Source organism: Nicotiana tabacum, chromosome 3 (assembly GCF_000715075.1).
Source record: "Nicotiana tabacum cultivar K326 chromosome 3, ASM71507v2, whole genome shotgun sequence".
Lineage (NCBI taxonomy): Eukaryota > Viridiplantae > Streptophyta > Magnoliopsida > Solanales > Solanaceae > Nicotiana > Nicotiana tabacum.
The window spans coordinates 42,217,819-42,224,283 of NC_134082.1; positions in this window are offsets into that span (position 1 = coordinate 42,217,819).

Here is a 6,465-nt window from a genome sequence, read left to right on the forward strand (position 1 = left end):
CAAGACCCTTGCTGCTTCTCTCTCCTAGTCTCCCTCTTCTAGTACCCCTTAGATACCTCCTAGTGACCAATTGTCTTCTGTTATGATGTTTTGTGGTTGCTGTTTCTATTTTTGTTTGTCTTTTTGTTGATGACATGCTGGATTTCACCATTACTGCTCTTGTTTTGCTTAGTACATTGTTCATATCAATGAAACAACTCCTCTTTTTGCTTGTACAATGCTGTTTTCTTTCGGCTTCTATTTTCTGTCATGTTGTGTGCACATATGTGGCATGAGTTGGCTGTGTTAGACTTCTTTATGCTGTTTGCCTACTTATGTATTTTTAATGATGCCCAAAAGGGGAAGTGTATAGTATAGTACTAAATGCAATGGAAATTGATTGAAACGGGGGATCTAATTAAGGGGGAATCAAAAGCAAAAGGTCAGGGGGAACTTGTGAAAATTGATTGAAACAGGGGATCTGAATAAGGGGGAATCAAAAGCAACAGGTCAGGGGGAACTTGTGAAGTTCCTGGTACCTCATCTGGTTATTTCTGCTCTAAATAAATATTACCAATGCCTAAGTTTGTCATCATCAAAAAGAGGGAAATTGATGTGTTTTCAATGTCTTTGCCTTATATTTCTTATGTTTTGATGATCTAACAAACTTACTGTTAAGAACCAGATAGGGAACCTGACTCACTTGGTATACATTTCAAATGAACGAAGTTCAGCCTGAACTCCAGCTAATGAACTGCTACAAAGAGGAACACGACAGGGACCTGATCCCTTGGTATTCTCTGACAGAAGTACAAGTCAACTATACAGCTGGAAAGCAACTGCAGAAAGTGACTACCTGCAACTATATACGCGACAGTGCAACAGACAGTGCAGTAGTCACCTCCCATTGGGAAGAGGCGTGTACCAAGAATTGACATCATCTTTGTGATGTATTTGGTAGTATAACAACATGGTGCAAGGCACAAGATATTCACTTGAGCATTTAGTAATATTCTCTCAAGCATTAAAGTGTTGATCCAGCATTGAAGTCACTAGTGTGTCAAGAACAAGAAGACAACTCTACTAAAGGATCAGTTTCACAATGAGTCTATGTGTATTCGTAGTTGAGTTGTAATTTTGTTATTTGTTCTTTATTGTAACTCCTATCTTGCTTTCTTAGAAACTGTGTTTTAGGAAACCTAAAATCACAAACCTTCTAAGTTTGTGTTGTGACTAAAGTTAGTCATAAGTTAAAGTCTTTGTAACTAGCGAGTGACAAAGTGGCTTGTGGTAAGTGTATCACGAGTTAGTTGAATTGAAGTCTTTGTAATAGAGTCATTACAAAGTGGCTTGTAATAGTGTGATTACAAGTTAGTAAAGTTGAAAGCCTATAAGTGTAGGTCATGGTTTTTGTCCCCTTGAGTGAGATTTTTTCACGTAAAAATCCCGTGTCTCTTTTACTTACTGCTTCATTAGTATTCTCAGTGGAAACTCATAAAGGACCAGGTACTCTATAGTTCGGTGGACTCATATAAACTAACAGCTGGGTTTGGGGGGTAAGGGGTTGGGACGTTTACATTTTCCTTACCGGTTAACCAGACCGGTCAAACTCGGTCAAGAAAAATCACTGTTGAGCCGGTTAATTGGACCGGTTCAACGACTATTTTTTGATTTTTTTAAAATTCATTTGATAGTTGGAAACGATCACCTTCAAGTTTGACCCTTGTCCGACATATATTTTGCAAGAATAGCCTTTTTTGGGCAGTTATTTTAAAAACTAGCACTTTTAGTAATTACTAATTTAGTCCTTTGAAAAACTATAAATACACCCCCTCTTCTTTATTTCTTCACTCATCTCTCATTTCTCAAACTCAAATTCTCAATTCAAGTTAAATCATGGCCCGTGCTTCTAGAGTGCGCTCATATGTTTGGGAACACTTTGAGGTGGTAGAAGAAAATGAAGAAGTTCACTAATTAAAGTGCAAGAACTGTGGTCGAGTCTTAAAACTTCATCGAAAGTGGGAGGGCACATGCTGTTTAAGGAGGCATATGAAGAGTTGTCTTGAGCATCCTCCAAAAATTCATATTTAAGTTGATTTGAGACAATTTGTGTTATTTTAATTTTATTAGACGTATTTATGCTTAATGTTTTAGTTTGTTAGATTAATTTGAAGTATTATTATGCAATAAAAATTTGAAATGAAATTTTAAAAGCCTTTGAATTTAATACTCCAGAAGATGGCCAAGAAGTTCATATTGATTATGAAGAACTAACTAAGACAATGCAAAACCTTTGAAGTTCTCGATTTATAATTTTATATTTAATAATTAAACTTTGAATTTACTCTTTTTTCATTAATTTAGTTATTGATAAATGTAAACTTTAATTTGCAAGTTTGAAATAAAAAAAGAACTTTCAAATTATAAGTGCAATTTTTTTCCATGTTCATTGTATTCTATTATCTCAAATTCTTAATGAAATATTCAAATATAAGGATTTTAAAGCCTTTGCATCCTTTATTCAAACACTCTTTTTATAAAATTATTTTTTTGTTTTATATTTTTACTTTATATTAATATAAATTACGATAGTTATACAAAATACAAAAAAAAATTAAATAAACCTGGCCTGGCCCCGCCCCTAAGGCTCGTAACCGTTCCGGTTCAATATTTCACCGAATGGGGTCGGACCCGTTAAATCCGGTTTGGAAAAACCGATAACCGGCCCGAATTGGTGACCGCCTGGTCACTTTTTTACTTAACCCGGCCCGGCCCGACCTACCCCTTTGATACCTTTAGGTTAGAGTCTAAATATGGGCACGCCAGTGTTGGCCTCTAGATCAGACGATAAGGGAATTTCCATGGGATTGTTAGATTGTTCACCAACAATTGCTTCTTCAACAGGAACTATGTCGTGTCCTTCTTATTCTCCTGCAACACTCTTTGGTTCAATGAACTCTTTGTACGTATAAGAATGATCTGTAACAACCTGTGTTGTGGCATTGCAGACATAAGGTAGACACTGTTCACCAAACAAAATATGTCTTGATATATAGGCTTTTCTAATTTGCGGATGATAACATCTATACCTTTATGTAAAGTACTATACCCAATAATAATAAAGACACAAGGGAAAGTCTTTGGTTGAAACTTTTTTTTATCGTATTCTTCTAAAATGGAAAGATATCCACAACGAAAGACTTTCAAACCATTATAATCTAGCCTCTTTTTGTATAACTTCAGAATGGGAGATTTGCATCTTCAAAAACTGTGTAGGAAATTTATTTATAAGATGTATTATTGTCATAAACGCTTCAACCTATAAGTTTAAAGGAACACTAGCATTGAATAATAGGGTTAAACCAATCTCAACTATGTGTCTATGCTTTCTTTCGGCAACTCTATCTTACTCGGGCATGTGTGGACATGACACTTGTCTTTAAATTTCACATAGGGTAAGATGGTTGATAAATACTTGACTACTAAATTTTCCACCTCCATCACTCTACATTTTTTTGATCTTTCTATTAAATTGATTTTCGACCAATTTTTGAAAGTTAACAAAGATGAGAAAGAAGTCTGAATTTCTTTTTAAAGGATAAAATCAAGTGTATTTTGTGTGATCCTCCAAAAAAATCACGTAATATCTTATGCCTTGAGAGGAAGGAATGTGTGAAGGACCTATAAATCACAATAAATTTTGATAGGAGGTTCGATCTCAATTTTATTTGAATTCTCAAAAGGCTGCTTGCTACTTTTTCCCATTTGGCATGCAGTGCAAAAAGAAAAGTGTTTGTTCCAACAACTAAATCTAACTAATCTATTAGAATGTAAAAACTGCATAGTTCTAAAACTAGAATGTCCCAATCTTTGATGCCAAACTTCATCACTTGATACTTTATTTGAACGTATTGTAGATAAAGCATGATGCATTTCTCCATGCTCACATTTGGGATCCAAAGCATATAGGTCTCCTTTCCTACTCCCTTTTGCCCGTATGTTCCTTGATTTGTTGTTCTTAACAACAAACTCAAAATCAGAAAATTTCAAAAGCTATTCGTTGTTACTTGGGAGCTTGCTTACAGACAACATATTATCTTAAACTTAGGTATAACTAGAACATTATTTAATTGTAAATTTGTACATGTATTCTTAACCTGAGTAATTTTGAGTTGTTTCCCATCACCAACTATAATTGAATCTGTCCCTTTGAAAAAAGTAAAGTTGTTTAGATTACCTATTATATGTACCATATGGTGAGTTGATCCAGAGTCCATATATAAAATTGTTGTCGGATTGCTCATTGATACATAAAGCCGAGAGTCCTTGTGGAACTTCTTGTTGTGATTGGTAGTAATAATCTCACTTGTACGTAACAATCCGATCGTTCGTTTTGAGAGTTGTGCCCCGTTCCCCCATTTACTGCTTATTTTATGCTTAATAGTTGCTATGTGACTTGCCGGGATAGTTGGTTCGGGTGCGGAGAAATTTCAGAATGAGTTGAGAAACTTAGTCTCAAGGTTGGAAGCTTAAGTTGAAAAGGTTGACCGGATGTTGAGTTATGTAGAAACGACTCTGGAATGAAGTTTTGATGGTTTCGTTAGCCCTGTTGGGTAAGTTTGGACTTAGGAGCGTGTCCGGATAGTAATTTGGAGGTCTGTAGTTGAATTAGGCTTGAAATGGCGAAAGTTGGAAATTTAGAAGTTTGACCGAGAGTTGACTTTGTGATTACCGGGCTCGGATTGGGCTTCCGGGAGTTGGAGTAGGTCTGTTGGGTTATTTGTGACTTGTGTGCAAATTTGAGGTCAATCCGACGTAATATGATAGGTTTCGGCAGCGAATGTGGAAGTTAGAAGTTCAAAAGTTCATTAGGCTTGAATCGATGTGCGATTCGTAGTTTTAGCATTGTTTGATGTGATTTGAAGGCTCGACTAAGTTCGTATCATATTTTAGGACTTGTTGATATATTTGGTTGAGGTCCCGCAGGCCTCAGATGGATTTCGGGTGGTTAACAGATGCAAAAATGGGACTTAGAGCATTGCTGAAGCTGGGAGCTTTCTGATGTGATCGCACATGCTAGGGTAATGGCCGCAGGTGCGATGCCGCATGTGCGGCTGATGAAGTGCATGTGCGTAGCTGGGCTAGCCTGTGGTGTGACGCAGGTGCGAGGAATCTTCTCCATCTGCGAGCCCACAGGTGTGAGCAAGGCTCTGCAGATGCGAAGAAGGGGAGAGTAGGCTCTCTTCGCAGAAGCGGATCGAGGGTCGTAGAAGCACTACTACAAGTGCGGAACTTGGAGCGCTGGTACGGACTCTGTGCACTTAAGTGACTTTCGGAGCAGCGGAACTCCTATCGCAAAAGCGATTCTGCAGGTGTAGATATTTGGCCTGCAGGTGCGAAAGCATTGGACAATGTTTAAAATACGAGGGTTCCATGATTTTCATCATTTTGGACATCAAGCTCGGGCTTAGGCAATTATTTGAGAGGGATTTCGAAGGGGTTCATGAGGTAAGTCATTTGTGGTTAAATTTATTCAATAATTATGTTTCCCCATTGGATTTTTCACCTAGTTTGTGTGCTTTTGAGGTGTAATTTGGGAGTTAGAGACTAGGGATTTGGAGAGCCTAATTTGGGGATTTGAGTGCCAATTTGGTGTCGGGTTTGGTAAATTTAGTATGGTTAGACTCATGGTTAAATGGGCTTCTGGATTTTGTAAATTTTATTAAAATCCGAGATGTGGGCTCGGGGGGCCGACTTTTGAGTTGACTTTTTGACTTTTGATTAAAAACTTAATATTTTCTTATAGAATTGATTTCTTTAGATCGTGTTGATTGTATCGAACTGTTTGTGGCTAGATTCGAGGTAATTGGAAGCCGTCTCACGAGGCAAGGGCTTGTCGGAGGAGGGATTTGCACAGTTTGAGGTAAGTAACACTTCTAAACTTGGTCTTAAGGGTATGAAACCCCGTATTACGTGTTATGTGATTGGTGTTGAGGTAACACACAGGCTAGGTGACCGGTGTGTAGGCTTGCACCATAAAAATTGTGAGTTGGTCGATTCCATGGGACGGTATAGTTGAATAATCTTGTTGTTACCCATATTCTCACCATGTATTAGAGCAATTGAGCTACCAGACATGTTAGAAATCCTACTTAGGATACGTATTGGTACTATTGGGACCCACCGAGGTCATGTTACATGTTGAACTATTTGCTTAAATTGCCATTTTATACTCAGTCACAACTATTATTTGCGTATCATATCTCAGTCTCCGTTGTACCGTATTGATAAATCATATCATCATTGTTTGGGCTGATTATCCTAATTTCGGTGAGTCCAAGGGACTGGGGAGATTAATAACTGAATGAGGCTGAGGGTTTATTTTGAGTGATATACATGGGATCAGGCTGCACGCTGCAACAGGCTTTATTGATTCATGCCAGAATTTGGCTTATTATAACGATTGGGCTAGATCAGCCCGTCCAG